Consider the following 16,773-nt stretch of genomic DNA (forward strand, 5'->3'; position numbering starts at 1 on the left):
GAGACTATTAATGCCCATTTCTTGCGGATTCCAAAATGGAAAGCCGACTACTCTCTGACCACCCCGCATCTTCCTCTGGATTTTTCTCATATGTTTTATTTCTGGGGCAACTGCTCCAAGAAAACGTAAATTTCAAAACATATAAAATCTCCATCTGCTGCTGCTACTGCTGCTAAGTCGCTTCAGTCGTATCTGACTCTATGCGACCCCATAGACGCAGCCCACCAGGCTCCCCCGTCCCTGGGATTCTCCAGGCAAGAACACTGGAGTGGGTTGCCATTTCCTTCTCCAATGTCCATCAGTATACTCTAAATTCCATGTTGAAATATTTAGGTAGGCTTTACTAATATTTATCAGTTAGTAGAATTCTTGAATACTGTGTCCTGTACTGGGTCCTTTTTTTTCTCTGACACTTTTTGGGCTCCCTATGTGTGCATTCATATTAATTTTAATAGCAACTAGGTGGAGTACCTATTATTAGCTGTATTTTTTTTTTTTTTCTGAGATGAGGGTTATTTTATTTACTTGAGGTCACAGAGCTAAGAAATGAGGAAACCAAGTTAAGACCACATTGTCTGACTCCAAGGCTAGGCTGTTTCCTATAATTAGGTTGCCATCCAGAAATTTGGGCTACAGTTTCCACAAGCACTGATTATAAAGAACTTAATAACTGGATAGAGATTGGGAAAGTGAATTTGTTAAGGAAATATGGTTAGATGGTGTTCATGAATTTAAATTCAAATCAGTTATCAGGACTGCATGTATCCAAGGAAACCATTTCACAAAATCGTATGCACTTGATATCTTATAGCGTCTACTAGAAAAAAAGGTCCTTAGTACAACTAAATAGATGTATTATATAATCGGCATGACCTTAATATTTTAATTGTATAACTAGCATGCATGGTGCTATTCCTTTCAGTTCCATTCCCTACCTCAAAAAGACATGTTATCTGTCCATATTCACCACTTATGACACAACTGAGGAATTCCTCTCTGTTCCCTCATATCTTCATTACATGTAGGTCCACTCTGTGCTAACTTATCTGTATCTAACTCTCTGAATAATTGTAAAACCTAAAATTTCTATCCCAATGTAAAACTTGTTAAACACAGATCATAAGGCATTGGCTTAACAGATCTATTTTCTGGTTCAGAGCAGATACTCTGAGGAGTGGCTTTGGGGCCTGAGGTGACCTGGCCCAACCAGACTGCTAGGAAAGGGAAGATGAATTTAATTCAATACTTAAAGGTAAATTTTTTATCCTAGTCAGTCAGATAATTGTGTTCAGGAAAAGTTATTTGGGTGCACTATTCAAATTATTTCACCAATGTTTAAAAAGAGAGAAAAAATATGGCAAAGGAGAAGATGTAATAAAACCACCTCAGTAAAAACTGAGACATTACAGTATGTGACAACTGACCAAAATAATATAAATTGGTTAGTGACAGAGGCAACTTAAAATCATTTCCTCAGAATGACAAAATGATATTTGCAATTTCAAGGCAAATATTTTTGTATATATTTTATATGGCTATATAATTGCTATTGCTTTTTCCATAAAATAGACTTGAAGTTGATCATGTTTGGGTAATATTTATAAATTCTAAAATCATTAGTTTAATCTAAGATTAGGTTTTCAAACTGTTCATTCCTCAGAGTCCTATGGTCCTGAGGAAAGGAACAACTAACTACAAGACGGCAATGTGGGATGGACATCAGACTCTACAGTCGTATGTCTCAACAGTGTCCCACGTAGAAATCTATCCAAAGAAGGTTATAAAACATAATCTTTATGCTAGTATTTTAATCTAATTATGCAGGTTATTTTTCCATTAAAATGTTACTCAAATATTCTTAAACACTTAGTGAATTGTAATCCTCTTACAGATTTAAAGACCTTTTGAGTTGTTCAGTTAGTGGAATATTTAATAAAATACTTAATAACTTTGTAATAATATTTAGTGATTCAAATTTAGAATTATATTTCTGAAAATATTACATAGTTCATGAATAAACTAGCATATTCAACATTTTCTATATCTTGTAGCTTAATAGACTGTAGCATTAGTTCTGCATCAAGCTATATGTTGCATATGACAATTACAATTGAACATGATGGTTAACAGCTCAGACTCCCTAGAGTCAGTTACTTAGGGGACTTTGATTGTGATGATTGATTTTATGTATCAATGTGATGGGCCAAGGAGTACTCAAGTTAAACATTATTTCTGGGTGTGCTTGTGAAGGTATTTTTGGATAAGATTAGCAGGTCAGTCAGTGGACTCAGTAAATTGCCCTCTCCAATGTGGGTTGGCATCATCCAATCTGTTGAGGGCCTGAATAGAACAAAAAGTAAAGAAAGAAGAAAAATTACCCCTTATTTTTCTGCTTCACTCCATGACTCGGAACATCTCATCTTTTACCCTTGGGCAGGGATTTGTACCATTGGCTCCCCTGGTTCTCAGGCCTTTGGACTTCAACTGAGTTACATACCCCCTTTCCTAGGTCTCCAGCTTGAAGACAACAGATTGTGAGACTTCTCAGCTTCCATAATCGTGTGAGCCAATTCCTCATAATAAATCTCCATATATTTATGTTTCCTATTAGTTCTGTTTCCCTAAAGAACCTTGACTATTATCTTGGTTAAGTTACTTAACCTCTCTATGTCTTAGTTTACTCATCTATAAAATAGTACTCAAAAAACACTTTCCATGTAGAGTTATTGAAGGATTTCAATAAGAAATTTTATGTAAATCATTCTTATAAATTAATGGATGACTCAGAACAGTATCTTGCAAGTATAATAACAGTCACTTTGGGAGTGTTTGCTATGTGAAAGGAAGGTAAATGTTAGCTGTTTATCATTACGTATTTATTTATTCAAAAGAAAATGATGACACTGTGATCATTTCCTTGTCAATAATCATTGGCAGCAGTGTATTAAACAGTGCTAGAGCAATCAGGCACACGGGAGATTACAAGTAGTAATGCAATAATGTCTTCTTGTGATAAGGAATGCTTAGCTGAAGGTTTGTAGTTAGCCGTTAAATAACTTTGCATGTGCTTTGGTTCTAATTTACTTTATCTTTTAAGAAAATTAAATATATTATATAGGAAATTACTCTTCAAAATAAAAGTACACCTTTGTGTGAAACTGGAGGAAATTTTTAGATGATAGTTCAGTTGTCTTGCATTGAGTTGAACAAAGATGATCTTGCCTTATAGCACAAGCATTTTACTTTCCATTATGGTAAGTAACATGGGATTTGTTGGACATCTATTTCAACCTTAGAATCATATTATTACCTCCTTAATATTCATGGTCCCTTTGAGAAAGTCAATATTATTAACTTTTACAATGGGGAAATCATGTGGCAAAAAGTCTTAGTAATTTATCCATTGTTTTGTGTTGTTTTGAATCAAAGAGAAAGGCAGACTTCCCTGGTGGCTCAGAGGTAAAGCATCTGTCTACAATGTGAGAGACTTGGGTTCCATCCCTGGGTTGGGAAGATTCCCTGGAGAAGGAAATGACAACCCACTCCAGTACTCTTGCCTTGAAAATTCCATGGACAGAGGAGCTAGGTACAGGCTACTATCCATGGGGTGGCAAAGAGTCGGGCACGACTGAACGACTTCACTTTTTTTTCTTTCTTTGCATTGTTTTGAATCAAAGAGAAAGGCAGACACTTTAACTTCAGCAAAGTGGTTATACTCAGTATTATCACCTTACAAGTAGTACAAACTAATAGTTATCTTTCTTCTAAGAAACTAATATAGATATATGTGTAGGTCATCAATAAGAAACCTCTAAATTGTTTTCCTTTTTTTATTGCAGGACATTTGGCTATGACTGACCATGCTACATTCTACCTACCCACCTGCCTATCTATATATCTGTTTATCTATTTTTCTATCCTTCTATTACCAATATTTTCATTTTTTTACTTAAAATGAAAAATCTAAATATGTTAAGAATTTTTTATTTCTTATTTTTTATTTTTATGCAATTTTTATTTTATGCAATATTTTATTTCTTCTTTGCCTTTTCCAAAAACAAATAATATTTTTGGTCTACTTTTATTTGCTTAGTTTCATATTCAACACAACTTCAAATCATTCCATGGAGTAATTTTCTAAATCATTGCAAATATGTTAAAATTTCTGTCTTACTATATCTTGTATAAAACTTCCTTCTGTCAAGAAATAAGGGGTTTTCATCTTTCCCTTTACAAACTATATTTCTCCTTTCATATACAGAGATACGTTCTTAGGTAAATTTTTTGTTGGCATACTCATCAGCAAAAGCTTCATTCAGTTGGATGGATATTAAGATGGGAATTATTTCTGAGTAGTCTCTAATTAAGGTTACTAGGAAGACTTGAGTGTCTTTGGGTGCATATGAAGCCAAGGACAAAGATATAAATGCATTATCATGAACACCCTGAAGGACCAATGAGATGTGGACAATTAGGCCAATATATTTTTATACCTCTTTTGCCATCCTACCCTTTCCCCCACCCTTCAGAAGCTAAAAATGAATGAGTAAAGGATAAAGCAAAGCACAATGTTCTACTTAATTTAAACAGGATTTTCCCAGGATAATGAAATTACAGCTTTCTCATTATGTCACATGAACCATTAAGAGCTATCAGACACTTGAATTTGTGTTAAGAATTCCAGATCACTCATCAAGGATGTTTCTAAAACACAACCTCTGTTATTTATTGCTACATTACTAGAGAATAGGAACTCTGGCTGCTTTGCTCAGATATTATAAACTCATGTCATTGCCATTCAAAGAGGTTTTTCATGATGGTGATGACATATTCTCTTCTTTATGTGTCTCATGCTTGTACTATCCAGTTTCGTGCCTTCCTCCCCTTCAAAGAAATACGTGGTGCTGAAAACTGTTACTGAAATACCTAAACACACCTGACCAATCCTCTTAACACAAAAGAGTGTCTTTAAATGAAGACTATATAGTTAATAATAAATAAAGATAGAAAACAGAAAACTGCTGCTTTATTGGCTGTGTGTATTCATGTGCATAACTATATATGAATGAGAGCAGGAAACACCATTGTTTTTCTTTTTGATTAAACAAGAACAAATATCCTTAAATTTTCTGTCTCTTGCAAGCACTTTTTCCTGGTTCACCAAATGGAGGGAAAGGTAATAGTATAACATACCCTGTGTATGGGTTACTTTGATTGTCTAAATTTTATGTAATTCATAAGTTTCTAGTTTTAAATCGAATATAAATTTATTATGTAATTGTTATTTATTATAGTGTTTAATTCAGGCACATATCCTGATAAATACTTATTAATTTTGTACTTCTAAATTTTACATTTTAATATATATTCAAACAATTCCTTGCTGTTTTGCACATTTAACTGGAACCTGGTCATGAAATAAAAATGTTTGCTAAATTGTTGGGAAAAAACCTTAGAAATTATAGTCATGTAAACATTTTAATAAAAATATTAAAATTATCTTAATATGTTCTAGAATCAACTAGAATTGTATATTTGATTATTTAGTTAAAGAAAGTCAATCAAAAAAAATCTCATGAGGAAGATAACATTTTAGACTTTCATGCTGACATGTATATATATATATATATATATATATATATATATAGTTTACTTATTGACAGGATAAACCTGATAAAAGCAAATTGGAAAATGCAAATGACATTCAATGAAAGATGAGATCTCAAGACTTTGAAACTGGAGTGGCAATGAGATATTTGGTTTTAAAATTTTGTTTTCAGACTTCTTTATCATAAAGTTTTGTCATAATAATTCCAATTGATTTTTGACCAAGGAGAAAACCAATACAATGGATAACAGGTAGTCTTTTAACAAGTGGAGTTGGAGCAACTAGACATACACATCCAAAAAAAAAAAAAAGAATCTCTTTGGAACGTACTTGACTATCAGTTAAGTATTTGCATCTACTTAGTAAAAATTAATAACAAAAAAACCTCTCTGTGGCCATATGTCCTACACATTATACTCAAGATTTTAAAGAATCTGCTTGCAATGTAGAAGATACGAGTTCAATCTCTGGGTCGGGAAAATCCGCAGGAGAAGGGAATGGCTACCCTCTCCAGTATTCTTTCTTGGAGAATTCCATGGACAGAGGAGCTTGGTGGGCTACAATCCATGGGGTCACAAAGAGTCAGACATTACTGAGTGACTAACAGTTTCATTTTTCACACATGTGTGTGTGTGCTCAGTCATGTCCGACTTTTGTGGTCCCATGGACTGTAGCCGAACAGGTTCCTTTGTCCATAGGATTTCCCAGGCAAGAATACTGAAGTGGGTTGCCAAGTCCTACTCCAGGGGATCTTCTAGACCCAGGGATCGAACCTCATCTCTTGTAGGCAGATTCTTACCACTAGCACCACATAGGACACAAATATACAAACATGCATACATATGTACATATATATATATACACACACACACATATATATATACACTATAAAGTCTTTGAAAGCACAACCTCCAAAGCTAATGAGAGTAATAATCATAATCCCAATCATAAGCCTAGTAACACAGGGGTGATTAAATGTCACTCTCTGGGGAAGAAATAGATTGATTCTGTTTCATATGTGGTGGGGGGGAACCTACATCTTCCTCAACTATGGCATTAAATATATATATATATGTATGTGTGTATATATATATATATACTCCTATGGTGTCTTGCTAGAGCCAGCATCATGGGCATATGACCTATGCAGTCTCTTTTTGTTTAATACATATCTGTCTCTATCTTAAAATTCTTAGTTTTTGAACAAGGAACTTCGTAGTTTCATTTCTCACTAGGCACCACAAATTAATGTAGCTGACAGTGTATGTTTGCCCTATATTATATTATCCCAAAACAATGGAACATGTGTGTATGTGTGTGTATGTTGTTTTTTGAACAAATAAATGACTTTTAAAATTAATTACCAAAGAAAACATAGCAAATAGTTAAATTATGCTAGCAGTGAATGTTTCAGTGTTTGTGTTTATTTTGGATTGGTTTATTATAATTTCAGATCTTCTTTTAAAAAGCAGAAATAGGAAAAACTAAATTTAGATAGAGAATGGAAGAGGATAGATTCATTTTCAAAAGTAAAAACAGTAAAGTTCTGGAGTTATACTACTGATGTCCAAAGACAGGATAAATCATTTATAATCTGTGTGACTTTGGGTAAATCCTCTGTGTCTCAATTTTCCCACAAATGAATAGAGATAATAGTAATACTTTCTGAGGTTATTTAAGAAAAAATGAGATATAAAACACTTAGTGCAATGTTTGCCAAAGAGTAAGGGCTTACTACTGAGATATTTTTATTCCCAGATGCCTAAATTCACTAGTACAGTGCTTTGTAGGTGATAAAATAAATATTAATTGAATTGTCAAAAAAAAATCCTAAAAGACATGAAAGAAAAACTTTTTACTGACAGAATTAAATAATGCATTTTCTACTATGTTTTATTTGATACATTAGTCTTTCAATAGTGACTCAGTAAATAGGGAGGCTGAGATGATGAGATAGCATCACTGACTCAATGGATAAGAATTTGAGCAAACTCCGGGAGATGGTGAAGGACAGAGGAGGCTGTCGTGCTGCAGTCCAAGGGTTTGCAAAGAGTTGGACATAACTTAGTGATGGAACACAATAGGAATCTTAGAATATTGATATTTTTATTACATATAAAGCTCTTGGATTTCCTTTAAGTATACATAAATTCTTAGACATCAGACAATATTATTTATCCCTTTCAAGTAATTTTCATCCATTTTTAAAGCATATAAAATTAAGAGGATATTTCAAAAACCAACAATCTTGACCAAAGTGTTATTTTTAGATATCAAATGTATAATGTCGATTCAGATGTACAATTAAAATTTAAGTGTGTCTGTGTGTGGCCTGCATCTATTCCATATAGAATAAAAACAACTTAAAACCATGCACTAGGAAATATTAAGAAGTTTCTTCAGGGGCCACTTGATAAAGCATGCTGGAGAACTGGTGATCAGTGGACATCTCTGTGTGGGTATGTGATTTGCTATAAAGTCTTTGAAAGCACAAAGCCTCCAAAGCTAATGAGAATAATAATCATAATCCCAATCATAAGCCTAGTAACACAGGGGTGATTAAATGTCACTCTCTGGGGAAGAAATAGATTGATTCTGTTTCATATGTGGTGGGGGCAACCTACATCTTCCTCAACTATGGCATTAAATATATGGCTGAAGTTGGATTTCAAGCGGAGACTAGTAAATTGAAGAGAGATAATTAACTGCTTCTGTGAGGTATAAGCACTTACCACATGCGGTCGTGGTTATATTGACTAAGCATCTAATTTGGTATTAATACATTTTAGTTTCTGCAAGTGATCTTCCTTTTGTTTCCAACCTTCTAGCAACCACCTAATTAGATTCTATCATCACACCTCTGATCATTACTGCTAAAAATGCCCTTCTATCAGCCTCAAGGTATACTCTCCATATTTTAAATAACAGACCTTTTAAATAACAGACCTAATAATAAGGAACCTGCAACCTTCCGTTGGCCAGGAGAAAGTTCACCTGTAGCTGGGGACCTCCATAATGCTTTCTCTGCCTTCAGCCAGCTCTATTTCTTTAACTTTAATAAACTGATTTAAAAAAAAAATTGGCAAAGATGCAATACTTCCTCTTCCATACAGAGTACTTTGTGTATGCAAAGTACTCTGGAATTCAGTATTTATTTACATAACTATCATAAACCAATTCTAACCTATATTTTCTCATTTGACCATTTTTAGAAAGGAAAGTATTAAACTAATTTTATTAATTCATGTTATCTCTTTAAACATTTTATCACACTGTAACTATAACACATATATTGTGCTGTTTAATCATTAACACAAAGTAATTCCCATAGAGGTAACTGAATACCCACTTCTGTATAACAGGTTTAGTTTTCATCAAGGCAGATTTGAGATAGGACAGAAATAGATATGTGTCCACAGTATTCACCCTCTTCTGAAAGGAACAATACCTCAAAATAATATGAATAATAAAAAAACTTTCCAGTTAACTAAAGACAATATTCTTTTTTTTAGCTCTTTCAGGTGAAGGTATTAATTAACTTGAGTTATCCACTTAGGATTGTGGTTGGTTCATACAACCTGAGAGGTTAAAAACAAAATGTGAACAATAATAATTTAAAAACAAATTTATTGGTTAGAATGATAAATGCATTTGTTTAATTGGGGCAGTATCAATGTTTATGTTCTAGTTCTCTTTCTTTATTTCACAATGAATCACATAATGGAAAACCCCAGCATGTTCATACCTTAAGGACTCACCACAAGTTTCAGTTTCTTCCCACTTCCTTATTGATAAAGGAGAAGTCAATTGCTGCACATTTGAAATGTGTACAAATTTTAAATAATTTATATTTACAGTATCAATTTAAGCATGTTGTAGAAATATGAAGCATACTTTGTTGTTCTGTTCTTTTGCTTCAGTAACAAAGTAAACAGACTTTTAAAAGAAAGATGATTGGTTGGTCCACCTGCATAGTGTAAATTACAAAAAACTAGGAGAATTGAGTTCTGGTCTGATACCTCTTCCATTAGGCCTTGGTGCCTCATGGATGCCATTGTATTAGCATATTAATTTTCCATGATACAGTTCAGATTTTAAAGTAAAATGAATGACACCTAAGATATTAGCTGTAAATTTAGCAAACTATGATACTATAATCCAGCTTAGCAAAAGGAGAAAGAAAAAAAGACAGGAAAAAGTAGAAAGAAATGAGGACACAGAGAGAAAAAACAATGGCACCAGAGAAGCGTTGTTTTGAACTGGATATTTGTTAGCTCTCAAGGAAACAATGCATATGTACTCATGGTGTGTACAATCTGTTTCTTTGTGAGGCACTTAACCTTTCTGATTATTCTGTGTTCTTACAGTTTATTTCTCTCTTTTATACTCAGCATTCCAGTTTCTGTATGTCAGACAGATTCAATGTTTTAAGACTGTGTAGAGTCTCTAATTTTATTAAAAACAGAGAGAGAGACTAAAATATTATGGGCTACAGACACCAGTTTTTCTTTAAAAATCATAATTAATCATTATTACTTACAATTGTAAAGAATACACCTTCCAATGTAAGAAACACAGGTTTGATCCCTGGGTCAGGAAGATTCCCTGGCAAAGAAAATGGCAAACCACTCCAGTATTCTTGCCTGGGAAATCTGATGGCCAGAGGAGCCTGGTAGGCTACAGTCCATGGCTTTGCAAAAGAGTCAGACACGACTTACTCTCTAAACAGCAACAACGACTTGTAATTATATCTGTAGATGTTAACTAAAGCTATACATAAATATGTAAAATTTAAAACCGTCAACATTTTTAATTGCTTAAGAATTTCAGCCCTGCCAAAATGTTTACTGTCATTAATAGTAACCCCAGCAGCCTTACAATTGGGGTTGCCATTGGTATTGGGCTCTACGAGAAGTCTTTATTTGAAAAAAGCCCTCCGTATGAATGGAAATAGCCTTATATTCTCAGAGTGATTTTGCTTCCTTTGTCTGGCATGTTCCAGACAAACTCTTCTTCTACAAAAATCACTTTTAATTATCTTTTGCTAGAAAAACTTAAAACAGCAGAATCTAAGCTTTGAACAGAACTCTTATGTTATCATTAGTATTTTTCTGTATTTAAGTTTCAAATAACTTATTTTTTAAATTAAATACAAAGTGTCCTGATACAGACGTCTCAAAAAAAGAAAAAAATCACAGTAGTTTTTGGTTCACATAAACTAAAGTTTAGACTAGCCTATAAAGGTTATTAATCATCTTGATCTAATGCATTAGAATTTTGTAAAAGTTAATGTAGCATTTGAACCTTCATTTCTGAGTTCTTGGTTAGGTTTTGGTGCAAGTCAGGCTGTAGAGTGGCTTATACAAAATCCTTAAAATTTATGCTGCTGCAGATAAAAGTGAGCACATGAGCCTCTGACTTCTGCTTTTCAATATTTCTTTTCCATTTTAAAAGCATAACCTTTTGATGCAACATATCTGCAATTATATAATTACATGATGCATATGCATAATGTTGAAATTACAGATGCTCCACTGTGCTCACATAGCTGACAGTGTAAAAATGCTACCATTTTATCCGTTCATTGTAAGAAGATTAAAATGTTTCTGAGTGTTCTTAAGCCATTAACCAAAATGGTCAACAGACTGATTTTTTATCACTCCTCTCAGAAACATTTAAATAACTGTTCAATTAAATTCAATAGTCTGCATAAGTGTTTATTATAGCAACTTTAGGCTAAAACACAGATTATTTGTTGTTTAAATTTCTGCTAATTCTACAAATAAATGAACACATAAATAAATATTAGTTGACTGCTTCTTTGTCGATTCTAAGTCCCAGATCAAATACTAAAAGCAAAAGGGCCAGATCAAAATATGACCCAAACAAAATGAGCAGTAAAATCACCAACCAAATTTCACAGGGCAAAAACAGATACTTAATTAAACTGATATTCTGTTTCAGTGGCAATAGTACTCCAGTGTCTTTTAGTTTTTATTGAGGCATCAAACTTTTAAGAGAAAATCTGAATGTGCTGTTTTGTTTTATCAATTAGACTCAGTTCAAATATGGTAATATGTTATAGAGCTTTAAATGAGGCATCTTAAAAATTTCCTTTTTGTAGATTAGAAGAAACAAAGAAGGATATGTGTATGTGCCCTCTGCTGGCAAAGCAAAGATCAGAATCTCTTTCTAGAGACAATAGAAACAAAATCCTGGAAGCAGAACACCACGTTATATTCAAAGCCATTTTACAGAGGGAGCAAAACATATTTGAATTAATTAAGTAAATGTCTTGGAAGAACTACAAGCAATTTTGGTATTGCAGTTTATAGCAAGGTTAAGTGAAGTTATTGGAAAATAACATAACATTTTTTACTCTTCAAAATTTTATTAATATATTAAATTGTTGAAAAACAATGAAGCTTATGGACCTAATTCGGCTAATTCCATAAAAGTTCTAGGAGACAATATAAAGCTAAATTACTTTATAAGATTAATTTAAGCTTTGTAAGCTTCTGAAACTAATTATAGTCCATTTGTCTCTCAGTCTTAAAACTTGACAAATTTGGTATTTGTAGAATCAATAGAATATTGATTTTTTTTTAATTGAATTGAACTGATCTAACATTTCCTTCTTTTTAAAGTCTTGAAAGTAATGTAAAGAATAAATTTGTATAAGCTCATCAGTTTGAAGAAGGAAACATTTTTTACAAAATGTAAAGATATAGAAAATAAAATTAAAAAAAAAAAAAGAAAATAAAATTAATCTGCCTCAGGAATTTTGTAAACATTGACAGACAAATATCCCCCCCAAACTGAAAACACTTGCAAAGAATATAAATGAGTAATGGGGATGGGATCAATGCATTAGTGTCAACTCAGCAGAATGTGACAAATGGTGTCTTAGAAGAGTTGATTTGGGGCCTGGTGTTGTCTTCTCATCAAGTGTCTAGATGATAAACTACGGAACATATTTTTAAAATCTGAAAGTGACATTAAGGAGTTGAAGATAGATTCAGTTCCAATTCGGACAATTAGGTGCTTTGAAGGTAAACAGTATCTCAGGAGTTAATCCGTTCAAAGTCCTTTATTTTGCTAATGAAGAAATTGAGGCCCAGTAAGATTATGTAAGATCATAAAGATTGGAAGAAACAATAGTTTAGTAAAGAAATAATCAGATACAGAATGTAGTTCAATAAAGACAATAGTGGAGCTGTGCATTAGGAGGGTAAACAAAATATCCCATAAGTCTGGCAGAAAAACGGGTTATGATCATAGTTCATAACAAGTTGACCATGAAGCATTAGTCTGAGAGTACAGTATAAAATTTTTTCCTTAAAAAATCCTAACCCAACAATATTAACAGAATGGAGGGAAATGTGTAGCAAAAAATATATAAAGGGAATCAATTCCTTTTGCTGTTACCAAATAGTTAAAAACTTTGATCAGTTACAGATTAATCTATTTGATCCTCAGTTTCTAAATATATAAAATGAACAGGCCAATTATAGGATCATTCCCTATCATTAGCTTTTTAGAAACTGTGTTGTATTGGCTGATATGTCTACTGAAAATGGGTTTCTTGAGGGGCACACACAGTAATACATTATTTTTAATTAAAAATTATATAACTTTATAAATTTGAAGAATAGTCACAAAACTAATTAATGAGTTAGAAAGAAACAGGATTTTTAGAGAATTCCCCTGGTGGCTCAGCTGATAAAAAATCTGCCTGCAATGCGGGAGACCTGGGTTTGATCCCTGGGTTAGGAAGATCTCCTGGAGAAGGAAAAGGCTACCCACTCCAGTATTCTGGTCTGGAGAATTCCATTGACTGTACATATAGTTCATGGGGTCACAAAGAGTCAGACATGACTGAGCAAATTTCACTTTCATTTTCAGGGTTAAGGGAGAAGAAACAGAAAAGGAGAAATGTGGAGTAGTCATGTCATCACAAGGTTATATATATCTAGGATATCAAATACTACAATTCTTTCATTTTAAATATAAAGAAATAGGGAATGAGAAAATTAAATGATATGCTTATAGTTAAAAGTTAACAAATGACAGAGAAGTATAGTCTGAGTCTGAATCACACATTGCCCCTAACAGAGTAACAAGCTGTACTCCTTTACTGTGGTTAGAATGATAGGGTTGAAGAATAAGGAACTTAATTTGAAAGCATTCTACCTATAAGTTAAAAACCTATAAGTTAATGTCTAGCATCTAACAGTCTGGATAATAGATGGAAACTGACAATCTATTTCTTATATTTTAATTATTTTTTTTTTCATTCTTACTTCACCTGCATATTTTCATAATGACATTGGGTATTTATTACTGGAAATTAAATTGTGAACATTAAATAAAATTTTCTGACAGTGTTCTAGATTCTATTTGATACAAGTACACTGAGTTTACCATATAGCCACACTAGTAGTGAATCAGAGTGCAACAGACAGTAACACATATGTTCATCAGTGAATTTTCTTATTGGTCTAACATCTTTAACAGACAGCAAGCTTATTCAGGTTTCACATTTATATTTCCTCAAAAAAATGCTATCTACCAAAGAGTAATGTTGAAGGGACAGTCAATGATTTGAATACATATGGAAATATATATACAATAAACAAAATCTTCTCAACAAAGGAGCGTGCCTTTCTTGATAAGTAAAATATCATAAAGGACCATTTGCCAGATGGAAGGGTAATACTGCAAGATGTAAAAGTGTCATGAGACGAGGAATTACACCAAGAGATATGACACAGTTGGATCAGAAAAAAGACCATGCAGATGGAGGCCAAGTTCTGACGAATATAACAAAATACGGTCAAGCTGTGTACCATATAAAGGAAATGGAGCTTATGGAGTAACAACTTAGCATTAGATGGCAAAAAGCACAAAAAAGAAAATTACAGATATAACCATTGGTATTCACATTCTTTGTGAAGATGTTGGAGAGGCTGAAAGCCAAATTTGAAACAATGTGTACAATCTACTAACAGCCCAGAGTGCCTTACTGAGGCATAATCAGATTTTCACACTTGCAGGTTATCCACTCCACTTGGAATGAAACATAAACTGTGGTAAAATCTAATAACATGGAGATAAAGGGAAGTAATGGCTGCTATGTGGGAACGAGAAACAAAAACACAGTCTTCCACTTAATACTATATACAGAGCTGGACTTTCTAATATAGCTAGACTTCCTCTTGGGACAGTCATTTCTTTAGGAAGGATATGGATGAGAGGCATGCTCTGGAGTAGGATATTTTTCAAAAAGAGGAAGCTAACAAGTCTTACTGCCAGTGTAAATGTTGCTAGTGGCCACTTTTAGAGGACCTTTTCTAGTTTTCTGTGTTAAGACAATGTGACTGCTTTTTAATCTCTCTTCAAATATCCAAGAACCACTCTGGGGAGCCATAGCTGGCCATCCACATCAGAATACTATAGGCAGTTCCATGCTTTATTAAGATAAAGGATTCTGGGTTTTATCCCCCCACCTTTTTTTTTGGTCTAGGTTATTTTGGCTTTCTATGAAATTCAATGGTACAGTGTACTTAGTTATCATAATATACATTGATAGTGATTTTCATATTTCTTTAAAAATAAATTATAATGTTCAAATAAGATAAGCATCTATAATCAGAAGTGATTTTTTTATCTTTAAAAATTAATTTTATCAAGCTTCTCTGGTGGTTCAGTGGTAAAGAATCTGCCTGCCAATGCAGGAGACATGGGTTCAATCCCTGATCAGGAAGGCCCCACTTGCTGTGGAGCAACTAAGTCCATGCATCACAGTTATTGAGCCTGTGCTCTACAGCCCAGGAGCCACAACTACTGAAACCCACACACCTTAGAGCCCTTGCTCCATAAGATAAATCACTTCAATGAGAAACCCAAGCACCCACAACCAGAGGGTAGCCCTTGCTCTCTGAAACTAGAGAAAAGCCTGCGCAGTATCAAAGACCCAGTGCTGTCAAAAATAAATGTTATTTGAAAAGCTGATTATATCAAACAGCCATTCATAATTGGAAAAAACCATGGCCTTGTGTATTTAGGCAATCTATCTCTATCATATAATTTTCCTTGTAAGATGCATACTGGAGGTACAGGAAAACTTTAGAACTGAAGTTCTGTAAATTTTGATGATCAGCACTAGTTGTTTCAAAGATCTCCGATTTGTTCCTGCGTTATTCCTTACCATATTTCATTGACAGTTTCCATACAGCAACTTGATCACACTCTCCCCCTGGCTAAGCCCCGATTTGTCTTTGTTTTAGGAAGTCAACATATATATTTTGGAAAGTTCCCAATTTGGCCCATAGCAAATTTTATTTAGAATAATAGTGTAACAGAGCACAGTGAGCACAGCCCTTAACACACAGCCATCGCTGTGCATCGTTACTCTGCACCCTGTTACCAGGCAACAGGTCCTGCTCAGCCATTGGTTGGTGCCTCGGTTGGCCCTGCCCACAATCAACCAACTGTCACTGAGTGACCGTTAGTAGTACTGCTCTGTTATTGGTCGGTGCTGCAGTGTAATGAACTGTCAATGAGGAAGGATTAGTGAAGCGATTCAGCCAACGGTCGTCAGGTGGAGAGTGAGGTAAGAGAGAGTCAGGCCTTCTCCCAGAGACCCTTCAGCTCACCTGGCCTTGGGCCAGCAGGTGAGCTGGGGGGCCCAGGGAACAAGCTAGGGGCTGTGTCCCATGCAGCTCCCGAGCCCTTGCCTTATCACTGCCCTTGAGGTAGAAGCAGAAGTTGGCCTGGGTTGCAGTCTGCGGGACCCGGCCCGCCCGTCCTTTGGGAGGCCTGAGGAGCCTGAGGGTCAGTTGGGCGGGCACCTGGGTCCCCCAGCGATGAAAGCTGGGCAGGTCTAGGGACCTGGCCCTGAGGAAGCTGCCAGCTAAGATCTGACTCCTTTTAGCAAGGACCGCACGGGCTGGTACCTCAGAGGGGAAAGTTGTGCCTTGGGACCTTGCCCTTTCTTGTCAGAACAGAGTAACATTTGGTAGAGATTTACAGTAACTTCATTACTTGGCTATGACCTGACCTCAAGAACAAAGGATCTGACACCAAAAAGTTTGTAACAACTCACCATGCCCCTCCCTCACTTTCCTAGCAAAGGGCTTTGCTGCAAGTTTTCAGGGAGTTGG

General features: G+C 34.5%; 1 long non-coding RNA gene across 1 annotated transcript in view; it reads right to left on the reverse strand.

Moving 5' to 3' along the window:
* Positions 1 to 16,136, reverse strand: part of LOC133249366 (uncharacterized) — a 31,670-nt gene extending 15,534 nt beyond the window's left edge. The window contains exon 1 of the long non-coding RNA XR_009736923.1: positions 15,819 to 16,136. This is a non-coding gene — a long non-coding RNA (uncharacterized LOC133249366). The remainder of the gene's footprint in view (positions 1 to 15,818) is intronic.
* Between the last annotated feature and the right edge of the window lie 637 nt (positions 16,137 to 16,773).

This window comes from Bos javanicus, chromosome 6 (genome assembly GCF_032452875.1).
Source record: "Bos javanicus breed banteng chromosome 6, ARS-OSU_banteng_1.0, whole genome shotgun sequence".
Lineage (NCBI taxonomy): Eukaryota > Metazoa > Chordata > Mammalia > Artiodactyla > Bovidae > Bos > Bos javanicus.